We start from the raw sequence: 14,824 nt of genomic DNA on the forward strand, positions 1-14,824 counted from the left end.
TCGCAGATCTCAATCGCTACTATGCTTAGCCCCATCTCCAATGGAAGATATCAAATTTAAATAACAAAAATATCCACCCTCTTTCCGACGAAGGGGATGGCCGCACGAGCTCTTTCAATCAGGATAGTTCTGATTCAAAATCTTGGTTTACTCAAGCTCTCGTGAAACTTGCATCCATGCCGACGACGGTATGCCTAATTCATCTGCTAAAAATTGTCGCAGCCCAATTCCCGACACTAGTGATAGTGGGGTACGAGTATCGATACGACTATTTTTAAAAGAATAAAAGATAAGAAGAATAGGTCGAACATCAAGCGGAAGCTCGCATCAAAAGGTGTCAAGGAAATTGTCATAAATGCACCCAAGGGTAAGATCGTCTATGTCGTTATAACTTTTTAATTATCAGGAATTTCACGAACAAGGAATCATAATATGCAGAGTATCGCAGCAAAAGGCGAACCGATTATATGTATGAAGACATATAACCGTGAGTACATTGCTTAAATTCAAAAGAAAATCAAAGTATATCAATCATCAAGACTTTATCGTCAAAATGGAAATACGATAAAGTAAATACATCCTTCAACAATTTCCCCACCAGCACCAGACCAATCTCGCTCCTCGCTTAGCCTGCACATTTAGAAATACATGCAGGGCGTGAGTACATCATACTCAGTGGGCAAACGCCGAAAAACAAGAATGGTGCTCTTAGAGCTATAGGTTTGAAACTTGCCACATCTCAGCAATACACAGAAATAAAGTTAGCGTAAATGAATCTGTGCATGCAGTTTTCATAATCATGATATCATAAAGAAACGATAGCGCTATCAAAGTACTCATCATGCATGTACCACATCTACAACTCATCATCATCAAAGGTACTGAGAAGTAGGCCTCCCTCTCAAGTACCATGACCGGCCGACCCGAAGACGGCTCGCAGTCACCTCTGTGCACAAAATCTCGCTTGTGGCAGGACCCAATTCGTCTCATCTCATCAGTAGAGGGTAACATACAAGCTCAACCTCAAAATTTGGCAAGTCAAACAGTTCTCAAATATCATTTATCTCGAAACATTTGTTAAACTCATAACATCATTAAACAATTTTAGAAAGCTCGAATGATATACGTATACTCAAAATATTGCCCACCTGAAGTCCTTTGCTAATCCTGGAAAGAAATCAGGCAACTTACTTCTTTGTCTCGCTCGGGCCTTCATATGTCATCATCACATCGTCATCGTCATCGAAGGTTCATGTGATAAAACAAACCTTAGTCAGAACTCAATTCTAAATCCAATCTCATCTTAACTATAACTTCTCACTCAACGTCTATTTACCCGTTAAAACTCGATCCCTAGGTATACTCGGCTTCTAAGGATTCACACGTCCTATTATCGACTTAACTCTCAACTCGGCTCAAATTCATAGCAATCAAGCATATAAACAAGTATAAACACTTAAGCATATTAAAAACACACATAAACAAGTCAAAAACAAACTTTACTCTGCACTGACTCAACTTTAAAATCTCACCAGACTCTATACAGAACTCTCCTGGGGTCGTAACTTATACCAAAAGAAACCTCTTCGAGTCTAGTTTCATTTAAAAAAACGTAGGATCAAAAACTCCAAGTATTTTAGGAGATATGACTGTTTTACTACAGTCTACCATATTCGGCAGTTTTTAGCAACCGAAAAGTTTGATTTTTGAAAAATAGTAAACGTTGTCAAAACGGTCTGAAATTTTGTGGGTACTTAGCTAAGACACTCAGGTATCAACCATAAAAATTTGGGTTCCAGAATGCTAAGGAAAGATACTGTAAACGATGACTCTATTAGCTACTCACCGAACAATTCGGCAGAACGTAGCAGTTTTAGTTTTACATTTTATAAAAATAGCAAACGAAGTCCAAATGACTTGATATTTTACCGGTGTGCTCAAGACTCTCAAATATACTTATCATACAATTTTCAGAGTGTTTGGGTATCAAGAACCCCTCGAAAACAGTAAGTCAGTGCGTCGTGAAAAACGACTCCGAAACATACACACAAGCAAACATGCTCAACTCAACATTTATACAAAGCAAACTCATCAAAGCTCATTTTAAGCACTTATAGCACTTAAAAACATTCAAATACAACAAAATACTCATAATACTCAATCTCAACTCTTTTCTTTCATCATCAACTCAAATCTCATAGAAAACACTTCAACGAATTCATCAAACAAATTCTCTTTTCAATCTCATGCTCGAAATTACTCAAATATGATCATTTACATCATATAACTCCTTATTCACATATTCATTCTCTTTTTATCATAAAAACTATATTTTAATAAAAATCCATGTATCAACATAAAACTCTTAGCAAAACATGGATAAAATTCTCATAAGGATCATAGAGCAAATTGACCTCATTTTATCAAGCATCAAACTCACATCATACAAAACTCAAAACTCATACAAACTAAACTAATCCAAAATTTTATTTAGCCTACAATAGACTTAATCAAACATGCAAAGACACTACTATCATGCTTAAAGACATATATTTTAAGCAAAATCACTTAAATAACACATAGATCAAAAAGTCCTAATTTTTACTAAACTAACTCCTTGAAATTTATAAACACATATGAATCTTTAATCTATTCATATATCTTTCATTTTTAACCAATTAATCTCACAAAAAAAAACCATCAATTTACATATAAGGGCATATATACACATATCCCTAATTTTAGTAAACTAACTCACATCAAAAACTCCAATGGACATCATATACTCAAATTACTCCATCAATCATCATCATATACATCTCATAGACTCATTTACACCATCAATTTATCTATTAACTCATTGACTCAAAATTTCCCATTTTTGGGTAAACTAACTTCCATCGAAATTTGAATCTCAAAGCATAGCTTTTCAAAACACACATCAATCATCACCAAACATATCATAGATCACTTTTCTCACCCCAATTCAAGGAAAGAAAAAGAAAAATTTTTGAAGGGTATGAGACCCATATTTTCGAAAATTGTGAAGAATAAGAGAGGGGGTGATTTCTTGCTTCAATCCTTCAAATATACTCATATATACCATCATACAAGTTATATCTATGAATTTAAAGCTCACTTACCCAAACTTACACCCAAAACCAAACTTTCTCTTTCTAACTTTGAAGATCAAACTCCAAAGATCTTCTTGGATTCAAGGAGGTGGAAGTGTTTAGTGTAAGATTTAGAGGGTGATTTGAGTTTTGGTATGAATTTGTGAAGCTCCCAAGGTCTCGTTAATGGTTGTCAATGGTGGAAATGTGAGAGAGAGGAGAGAGAGGTGGTGGTCGAAAGTTTGGAGTGAAGGAGAGAGAGAATTTCTCTAGCAAGATATGAATTGATCTTGGAAATCTTAGGATAGATTTGTGATCTTTAAAGAGGATTAATCTTGAGAATATTTGGAAAGATTTGAAAATCTTTAAAGAATATTGGCAATTAATGTCTTGCTCTCTCTCTCTCTAATCTCTACACTCTCAATCTCTACTCTCTCAATCTCTACACTTGGCAATATGTGGGAATTAATCATATGGTAGAGAAATTAAAATAAAGTGTGAGAAGGGTGATCAATTAATAATCACAATAATTATGGAAAAATTACTCATTAATAAAATACCATATCATAATTATTCATGTGATCAAATAAAATAATTATAGCACTAATATTAGTGCACTCACTCAATTATAATATTCCTCATCATAGGAAAAATAATTTAAAAATATTATGCTTGGAAAAATTTTCCATAAACCGGCATCATTCGATTTCCCGGTAAAAATAAACTGCACTTGCTTTGCAAACTTAATAAAAATTCCAAGTGCTAAAGTCTCAAATAAAAATCATAATAACTTGGTTAAAATGACTCACGTAACAAAATCACATAATCAATCAGTCACGTAAATTCACATATCATCACATCAAAGTAGTCGGCAAACACAAACAGACTAAACGTCTCTCAGACCGACTCTATTTATCAAGGTTTCTCACTCTTTCTTCCTCGACTCTATTTCCAACTCATTATTCCCATTTTCTTAATAGGACAGTCAATCTCTGATAACTCGGTATCCGGTAACTCTATTCCCGGTAGTTGGAAATAAAATAAAATCTCAGCTCAATTCAATCAGCATCTCTATCTCAACTCATTTCTCAAATCTCATCACTCTAATTCCATCATTGGTTTATTCACTCGTATTTCTATTTAAAAGACAATCTGTCTTATCTGCTCATAAAAAAAAAATAGTCTCGTATTTCGACATCTCAGTACTCTCAATAGTGTTAAGACACTATCTCACAACATGAGGAAAAGTACGGGGTGTTACAAAAATTCAGTTAAAGGATCTATAGGTGGGGCTCTGGTCGTATTCTGACTTCGGGGACGACAACCTCCATTCCCTCGTGTGTTTCACATCTGAATCCTCAATCGGGTGGACAAGCTGCTCTGTCGCGCTTAATTTATGTACATTTGGGAAGATGGTCGAGCCAGGGAGTGGATACTTTTCCAAGGGAGAATACTTTTTAGAGAGCAGCGCAAGAAGGTGATCGGGGAGAAGGAAGATTCAGTATTGCTGCTTAGCCCGGGAAGAAACTCTAAATATTCAGCGCGGGTTCATGGGTTCATGGAGACGCACGAGAGGGCAGCCTATGAAAAGCTGCGCAGCCAGCTCTGGCCCGCCCTTCTCCTCTATTGTTGCTCAGTTGCACGGATCTCCCTGATCAAGTTCAAGCGATCTGCGTAGCCACCCTGACTAAGTTCTCGGTGAAGACACCAAGGCAGCACAGGTACTTCATGCGGGTGGAGTACTCCTTCTCGTCTTCAGGGTCGACATGGAAGCTGACTGCAGCGCAGTTGCGAGATATACTTCTGCATGGAACATGAAGGCATTGGGGAGTGACGAGAGAAAGAAACACCATTAATTTCTTTGAATATCCGATATGATTGGAAGACCTACAGGTTGCGCTGATCATGTACATTGAACTCAATTCATGATTCGGGTACTGTTGTATCACTCTTTAACTTCCTGAGTTGTTTTTACTTTTATTGGGAATATCATCTTTTGCATGTGCAACCACAATGGGGGATTGAATAAAACGGGTTCTGAACTTTAATGACTGTATTGGGGATTGTGCTATTAAGTTTAAGAAGCTTTGATAACCTTTATTTGAAAATATTGATCGGACGAAATGTTTGGGAACCGATTGATAATCTAGTTCGCTTGACTAATCTCATCCACGAATTCAATCAGACAATGTGTATATAAAATATATATTTGAAACATGAATTAAAGCATGATATGCTATTTGATGAAAATGATTTCCTTGTTCATAAATATGAATTCTTGGCCAAGTATGACGTTGAGAAATGAGTTCTTTAGTCTTGTATGATTTACTTGGCGGAATAAATGCCTAGGGCAGCGCCGTCGTTCGGGGAAAATAAAGTATATAACTTTTTCAGTAATGTGATTATAGCCCTGTTTCAAGGGGCTCTCATGTTGTACTAATCTTTTTGCTCAAGAGTTCCTACAGCGCAGGTTAAACATATTTTGGGAGAAGCTTAAACAAATATGATGAACATGCTATGTGGGAACGAGGGTCATGAAGTTGACCATGTATTCAAGCCCGACAGCTGAAATATTTATAGGATTATTTGAGAACATGATGCCACCGTCTTGCCTTTATTAATGGGAATTTGACACACAATAGTTGAACTTGAGATTGCTTGGTATAACGGGGACTTTCAGCGCTGCAATTACTCTCGGGATGAGGGAGACTTGAGTAACAAGATTCAGCCATGTTTGGGTCTTTTCGCGCTATAGGTTTCCAGCTCTTTTCGGGTCTTTCCCCGCGATGATTATTCACTTTATTCGAGCAAAGAGGACAAATATCATAACATGAAAAGCTAAACCACTAACTAGTGGTGGTCCAGGTACTTCGCAGAACTAAAACTTGTCATTACACGATCTTAGTTATTTCATCGAAGCATGAAAGCATGATTGCGATTTGGAAAATGTTATATCTTAGCTTTAGAGCATAAGCGTAACTTATATTATCTATGCTGGGATTTATGCAATAATAACTATGTCTTGGAAGCTGCACAACTTCTGCATATGTGCCTAAACTTGAAATATAGATTGACTAAGTACATGAAGGGACTTGAAACATAATTTGAATAACTTACTTCGGGACTATAGTCATGCCAGCGCTGCCACTAGCATCACATGTAAGGACACCAAGCACATATATAGTCGAATCATGCACATGTTACTAAGGCGGGGAGTGGAGTATGTGCCACCATGTGTATTTTCTCGAAAAACTTAGCAGGATATTTGAGCCTTAACGGCAACTCAGCCGCGTAGCGGATATTAAAACCTTAAATGGTAACTTAGCCACGATCTGGAACTGTAAGCCTCAGAATGTATCTGAGCTTTCTCAGCGCAGTCAGGACAGGTTATTTCAGCCTACGCAGCTATCTCAGTTATTTCAGTTATCTGGGCTGGTGGAACTATCTCAGTACAATCAGTGCTCAAATTATCAGCGTGACTATCTCAGTCATCTCAGCCTATGCAGTCATCTTCATATAAGTCATCTGCAACGCAGATTGCATAAATCATCTCAGCGCAGGCAGTGCGGCTATCTCGGCGCAGCCAGTGCAATTATCTCAGCGCAGCCAGTGCGGCTATCTCAGCGCAGCCAGTGCGATTAACCAGTGCAGTCAGTGCGATTGTATCAGCGCAGCCAGGGCGATTGTATTAGCACAGCCAGTGCGATTGTATCAGCGCAGCCATTGCTTTTATCTTAGCGTAGTTAGGGTGATTGTCTCATCTAAGCTACCACAGATTACCTAAGTCTCAACCAGGGGGCTTAGCCCACTGGCCACCGGGTCCTCACTTAAGTGAAGTAACCCGGGTTCGATCCCTCTTGGGAGCGAATTGGAGATTGGAGATATAAGGTGGATTTGGTGAATGGAGATATAAGGTGGTTCTTGGAGTGGATGGGGAACTAATTACTAACATCTAACATGACTTTGCTCGATCAAAAAAAAAAAAAGATTACCTAAGTCACATTCGACGCAGATCATCTAAGTCATCTTAACTAAGGCATTAGTTGCAAACTCAGGGGCATTAATTGCAAACTCAGGGGCATTAATTGCAAAACTCAGGCATTAATTGCACGACGAAGGCATTAATTGCAAACTTAGGGGCATTAATTGCAAAACTAAGGCATTAATTGCAAACTCAGGGGCATTAATTGCAAAACTCAGGCATTAATTGCACGACGAATGCATAAATTGCAAACTCAGGAGCATTGATTGCAAAACTCAGGGGCATTAATTGCAAACTCAGGGGCATTAATTGCAAAACTTAGGCCTTCATGGTAGCGCAGGCCCCAAATGTCTATGCTCCGCACAGAAATGTCGTAAGCCGCAAAAGTTAGATAGGGGATGAGTCTTAAGTGGCAACTCAGCCGCTCTCCCGGGTCACTCCTCGGCACCAGCTTTTCAGTCCTACTCAGGTGCATTCTCAGCTCTTCCAGGTCTTCAACAATCGTGTTTGACTTCTAAAGTACGCGCACGACATTGGGGGGAGTAGGGGGTGTATACCCCCGTCACCTCTTATATACTATTTTTTAGGGATAAAAAATTCAAAATCTAAGGGAAAGGGGCTGTTCGTTGACACGGCTGTAATAGTCAAATATTTAGACCTGCCTAAGCGCAAAGCTCCCAGAGCTGCCTTAGCGCGAACACAATGATAATAATCAAAAAGTGGCTCAATGAGCACGTTAGAAAGGGAGTTTCTTCATTCTTGTTATTATTGTTGTTATTCCAAATATTTTGACAGGGTTGGGATATTTTTGTGTTGACAAATTGGCAGGGATGTAACATTCTATCATTGATTATTTTACAAACTTACAAGTATTCGATTTGGGATAAGTTGCAGGGCTGCAGGGCTAAAAAACACTTGGACCCTACTCGGGAGAGCAGCACAACGCTGACTCTATATCACACACCACTGGTTGAACACGAAGAAGACACGGTTCAACCAGACTAGGGGGAGTAGCTGATGAGGACTGTAATACTCATCAGCGCTATGCTTAGCAATACCAGAGCAGACCCCAGCTCTGCCGAGGAGCTAGAGCAGAGCTAACCACCCTGCCAGAGCAGAGCTCAACCCGTCTCGCCAAAGCAGAGCTGCCTGCCCTGCCAGAGTTACCAAAGATAGTCTACCAGAATACCTTCGCAAGGCCTGAGACCAGCAACGAAGGGACTTGACAGCGCAGACGAAGGGACTTGGCGGCGCAGACTGCCCAAGCTACTTGCCAGCACAGACCCGCCTGCACAGCTCAAGGGAACTACTCCACACGGGCAACGAAGGACAGCGCAGATGGGTCAAATCAAGACTAAAGTTAAGTGTATTAAGGCATTAAAGGGCCTAAATCCAATTATTATAGTTCATGGGCCTAAGGCTTTTAGAGCTCACTCTCACATCTATAAATAGAAGGTTTAGCATTAGCATTAGGGGATCATGGTTTATTTGGGAGCAACACACTTGTAAAATGTAATGATCTCAAAGCATAGTGGAAGAACTCGAAAACACCCGTGGATATAGGTCTTGATGGCCGAACCACGTAAATCCTGTCTCGATTATTACTTTTTAGATTAGGTGTTGGTTTCATGATTCACCACCACCTAAATTCATTTAACCTACCTACCCAAATTAAATCCACCTACACTACATTAATCAAAAACACCTGATTCTCATTCTTATCAAACCCTAGCCGCCTCTTACTTCTCTCCCATTCGACTGTTCTTAGCTTCATGATTCTCCCAAACCCTAACCGCCTCCTTCTCCATCTGCGATCTATGAAAATGTCTGAGTGGGATCACATTCCTACACTACCTAGTGTCGATTTCACTCTTGACGCTCCCTCCATCCATTCGACGTCTCCTGCTTACTCTTTTTCTTTCGATACACCCTCTGTGTTGTTGGGGGATTATGAACCCTCCTCTGATTCCAGCGAGTTTATACCTGAAACAAACATGCTAGACTCAAACGGAGTTGACGGAGTAGAGACGGTGGATCTCGCCGTTGATGAGAAAGAGACACCGATTGTTGTCGCCAATGGTTGTTGTCACCAGAGTAGCCCTGCAAGAATCTGAGGCTGAATCGAGCACCGGTGGACTCGCCGTTGACGGTGGAGAGACGCCTCCCTCCGCCAACCCACGGTCCTGGAAGTATGGTTTGAGTCAACCCCTTATCAACATCATGTTGATAATGTTTCTGGGCCTAAAAAATGTTTTCTAATCAGGTTTGTGTTGGTGTTTTTGTTGTGCGATCTGTGATCTTGTAAGTGTTCTCGGAGGTTCGTGTTAGTGTTCTTGTTGTGCGATCTGTGATATGCGATCTGCTCTTGTTCTTGTTCTTGGAGGTTTGTGTTGGTGTTCTTGTTCTTGGAGGTTCTGTGATATGCGATCTGCTCTAGTTCTTCTTCTGTGATCTTGTTTTTGTTCTTGTTCTTGGAGGATCTGTGATATGTGATCTGCTCTTGTTCTTGTTCTTGTTCTTATTCTTGTTCTTGGAGGTTTGTGTTGGTGTTCTTATTCTTGGAGGTTCTTTGATATGCGATTTGCTCTAGTTCTTGTTCTATGATCTTGTTCTTGTTCTTGTTATTGGAGGATCTGTGATATGTGATCTGCTCTTGTTCTTGTTCTTGTTCTTGTTCTTGGAGGTTTGTATTGGTGTTCTTGTTCTTGGAGGTTCTGTGATATGCGATCTGCTCTAGTTCTTGTTCTGTGATCTTGTTCTTGTTCTTGGAGGATTGAGTTGTTTCCACTATAACTTGTGCGATCTGTGCTTGTTCTTGTTCTTGCAGGCCTATGATGTGTTTTAGCTGAGGGCAGACTAGTTAAAAGCCACCACTAAGGCTTGTAAATCCCTAGTTCTTGGAGGTTTGTGTTGGTGTGATTGTTCTTGTTCTTGCAGCCCTATGATGTGTTGTACCTGAGGGCAGAGCAGTTAAAAGCCACCACTAGGTGTGTAAATCCCTAGTTCTTGGAGGTTTGTGTTGGTGGTGTTCTTGTTCTTGTGCAATCTGTGTTTGTTCTTGTTCTTGCAGCCCTATGATGTGTTGTACCTGAGGGCAGACCAGTTAAAAGCCACCATTAGGTGTGTAAATCCCTAGTTTTTGGAGGTTTATGTTGGTGTGATTGTTCTTGTGCAATTTGTGCTTGTTCTTGTTCTTGCAGCCCTATGATATGTTGGTATTGTTGGATGTTAAAGCCCTATGATGATTTATGTCTGAGGACTTAGATGAAAGCCACCATTAGAGCTTCATTCTCTAGTTCTTGGAGGTTTTCTGCAATATGTGATTTGTGTTATGTGGGTTTAGATGTGAAGCCACCACTAGGTGAGTAAATCCCTAATACTTGGAGGTTTAATAAATAGTCTATGATGCATAATCTTTACAAAAATAAAGGTTGAGATTAAAGCCTTATCTTTACATGATAAACAACCCTAGTGAGTTGATTCTACTGTAAATACCTAGGGATGTCAATCGGGCCAGCCCACCGGGTTTTCGGGCTAGCCCTATCGGGTTCCGGGTTAGTCGGGTGCGGGCTAATCGGGCTGGATGTTTTCTCGGGTTGCGATTTTTCAACCCTAACCCTCTAATTTTGTCGGGTTATTCGGGTCGGCCCACGGATTTCGGACTGCATTGACATCCCTGTAAATACCCACAAAATCAGTTCCAACAGCCCAATACTAACCCTTAGTTGCAGCCAAAATAAACCATAAGGGCCCCAATGTCGTAACTTGTGCCTGCATCCTTTTCAAATTGCAGCACATGTTGTAGGCTGTCCTTGAGTAGTCCTTCATCCACTTCTATGCATTCAGGCAGCATTCCCAATCTCAAGAGCCTAGCTTTGTTTATGTGTGGAATCTTGTAGTCATTACTTCCTTTAGCTTGCATAATCTCATTAGACACCCTTGCAATGTCAAGAAGACATTGTTTAGGGTAACTGAAGAAAGCTCTTGGAAACTTGTCACTACATTCTGCACTAAGCCTTCAACTGTTGTTGCCATCTTGTCATCCTGCAATGATTGTATACCCTGAAAAAACCTAAGTCATTCACATTTAGGTCAGGGGAGTTGGCTGGTTGGCAGATTAGGTCTATCTTTAACCCATCACTGTTGGCAGCAGCAATAAAATCTGGATCATCTTTATTGAAATGTGGCCTTGCATTATCCTGTTGAATGATGACATGCTTAATGCCAACTGATTTTGGTCATTTCTCTTTGATTGCTGGTATAACCTGAAATAGGAGTCTAACTATATGATGAACCTGTTGTTTATGGTCTGATAGTTGAAATAAAACATGTTATGTGAGCATTATCTGTTTGATAATGCATTCTATGGTAACCTCTTTGGTTATTGACTGAATTGGCTTCACTTCTAAGACTCCATTTGCATTTTTTTTCTCTTAGTTGGCTCAATTGTAGTAAATGGAAAGATCTCAATCTTTCCATCAAACAACTCTTGCCAATCTGCTGAAAATTGTGGCCTGGTGACAGCACACATAAACATCACTTTTGTGATGAAACGTTTAGACTTTGTTGCTCTATATGGTTCTGTCTCATCAGGGAGTAGGTAATATCTGTCCGACGTCTTGGTCATATAGAACCATTTCTCGTCTATATGAACAACGTTGTGCATGCTTTGATAACTGTACCTTGCCATTGTTGCATCATACACAACATTGCTTAAGCAATACTTCATCCTTGCTATCTTGTTCACATCAGTTAACAGAGGTTTGATTGCATTTGTATGTGGTCGTAGTTCCTTTCGTTTGATCCAATTCCCAGGTAAGCTCTTGCTAACTCCTAGCTTGATAGCCATTTTTCGTATGGTTGACCTCTCTAGAATGGACAATGATTTAACCTTCTCAACATCTACCTGCATCCTATCTTTATGTATCACTCCTTTGCGACTTGAACTGAATATAACAGGTGCACCTGATTGGATTTTCTCTTTTGTTTTGCTCCAGAAATGGCGAACCGTTCGGCGCCCTATTCCAAACATAGAAGCTGCCTCCTTTTGTGCTTCGTCATTGCATCTCTCGTTGCTGCTATTTGCGAGAAGCCAATGAGCCAAAGCATGTTGTTCTTCAGAATTTAGGATTTTCTTTTTGCTTATGAACTCCATTTGTGTAAATTTTCTGTTTTGATTGTAGGCTTGAATAGTGCTGTAAAGGATCTGAAAATTGTGTTTAAATAGGTGTTGTCCTTCAAAAATTTGGAGGGAACCGAAATGAAATTGGTCTTAGCACTTTTTTAATTTTTGTGTATCAGCATTTGCTTTAGTATTCTGTAAATTTATGGTGGGACCCTTTGCTTTATTGAAAACCGGCTGCCTTTATTAACATGAGAGAGAAATCAACAAATTTAATCAATTCTCTAATGGGTTTGACTTTAATAAAATGTGGGTCCCTTTCTCCACTCAACTAATAAAAATACACTTTTTCTTAAAACTCATGTTTTGCTCCTTAGGTCATGAATTAGCGGGCGGATGGAGTATTATTTTTCCCCCCTTTTAGACAACTCTCTTTCGGAATTATTATAATGAATTAGTTATTTAGTTAGTATTAGTTAGTTTACTTATTCAATTTTGAAGATTGTAATTTGTATCCTTGTAATATTTTTTTTACATAGAATAAATTGAATAAAGATATCATTTTTTATGTATTATTTTGATTGTCAATGTGTTAGAATTATTTTTCTTTTATTGTATTTCAATTTTCAACACAAGTCATTTAATTTAAAAAAATATTTTGATTGTCAACTTTATAAGTTTTTAACTTGTTATAAATTTAAAAAAATGACATGATATTAATTAAGATGACACAAGTATTACTTAAGAATTAAGATGACATAAAAAAATATTATTTAAAAAATATATTAATTGTCATGTTTATAAATTTTCAACACGTCATTTAATTTAAAAATATGACATAAAAAATATTTGTTTATATTTTCAATTTCAACACATGTTTATATTTTATATTTTAAGTTGAATAAAAATTTTGAAATTTCATCACAAATCATTTAATTTCATAAAAAAGAATACAAAAAAAATTAAAAAAGAAAAAAAGCCCGGGAACCGCCGGTTTTTGGCCCGACCTGGAACCGGCGGTTCAGGGTCCGAAAATCGGCCCTCAAATTTTAGGCGGGCCGGTTCAGGTTCATGAAATTTTTGAACCTGAACCGCCGGTTCGGGCCCGGAACCGGGGGTTCCTGAACCGGTGGCAGCCCTAGTTGCTCACCACCTTTAGGGGGGTGTATTCGTTGTGGAATTTGATGGATTTCTATAGATTTTAAAAGTCTGGGTGTATTCGTTCAAGACTTTTAAAAGTCTGCAGAAATTTAGGTGTATTCGTTCAAGACTTTTAAAAGTTCATATAAATATGGGTGTATTCGTTCAAGACTTTTTAAAATCCATACAAATCTAGGTGTATTCGTTATTCCATTGACTTAAAATCCAGAATGACTTTCATGAATTTCATCCAAAAAATACACACGATGAAATCCGGCCAAGAACCACGAGAATTGAAATCCATGAAGTTTTAAGTGAGCGCTGAGTTCCAGCGCCCGCGGCCAAGAAGCCAGCGAGCGCTGGAACTCAGCAATCGTTGAGAGTGTCCAGCGAGCGCTGGGTGTGCGCGGGCGCTGGGTTCCCAGCTGCCGCTGGGTTGCCGCGGTCGCTGGGCCCAGGCAGCCCAGCCACCCACGCTTTTTAAATACAACTCTTCGGTTTTTTTTTCCTCATTCCACAGAAGCCTACTCCAAAAATATACCACAGAAGCAGACTTTGGTTTTCCAGCGCTCGCTGAAACTCAGCGGTCGCTGGGTTTCCAGCGGTTGCTGGGACTCCGCGGGTGCTGGTTTCATGGAATTCAATTCCAAAATTATCCCATAAAGTCTTCGAAAATCAGTGAAAATTGGGGTGAAATCCAACCACGAATTCTTTGAAAGTCGTCTGGAATCTATGTGAATTCCATGGAATTTAAATTCCATGGACTTTTTAAAGTCTGTGGAAATCCACAACGAATACACCCCCCTTAATGTCTTGTTCATGGGTTATGAATGCATATAGGATAGATGTTATTCATCTGTATATTGTGTTTGTTCATATGTGTGATGAGCTATTCAGATATTAGTTTAACATCGTTGTTCACGTGTTACCAATGTATATATTCATGTATGTTTGGATAGATTGTTCGTGTCTAGCTTGGTACCTAATATTTTTTAATCTGCATGTAATTAAGTTATTTCATTTATCAGATTTGGTGCGTGTATGTGTGTTTATTCTATGTTTTTTTCACAAATCAAAGAAATTGCTCGAATACAATGTTTGTGTTAGGTCCTGAGGGTCTCGAATAGGTGTATGGGGGGGGAATACACCTATGGGCTATTTTTGCAACTCCTCAATCAGAGGGATCTCAGTCAGAGATCAAAACGAAACTTTACACGCAAACACAGACTCCTGTTTTACTGAAAACAGTTTTGACCAAACAGGGTTGACGACTGATACTGAAAGCTCTTCAGTAAAGAGTTATCAGTTAAGTTACTGGAACTTAACTGATACAAATAAAGGCTTCAGTCGGGTTTGCTAAAACAGAGATGATAACACTCTTCCTGACTATCACAAGATAGATCAGTCAGACTGATATCATACGCAGCGGAAATTAAACTTAGTTTCGCAATAGCCTCGGTGGAGCAC

General features: G+C 39.1%; 1 long non-coding RNA gene across 1 annotated transcript; it reads right to left on the reverse strand.

Moving 5' to 3' along the window:
• Positions 1-419: 419 nt before the first annotated feature.
• LOC130996898 (uncharacterized) lies at positions 420-3,381 on the reverse strand. Its single transcript, XR_009092873.1, has 3 exons — positions 3,144-3,381; positions 1,149-1,210; positions 420-630 (listed from the first exon to the last, which is right to left on the reverse strand). It is a non-coding gene; the product is annotated as an uncharacterized LOC130996898 (long non-coding RNA).
• Positions 3,382-14,824: the final 11,443 nt, after the last annotated feature.

Source organism: Salvia miltiorrhiza, chromosome 8 (genome assembly GCF_028751815.1).
Source record: "Salvia miltiorrhiza cultivar Shanhuang (shh) chromosome 8, IMPLAD_Smil_shh, whole genome shotgun sequence".
Classification (NCBI taxonomy): Eukaryota; Viridiplantae; Streptophyta; class Magnoliopsida; order Lamiales; family Lamiaceae; genus Salvia; species Salvia miltiorrhiza.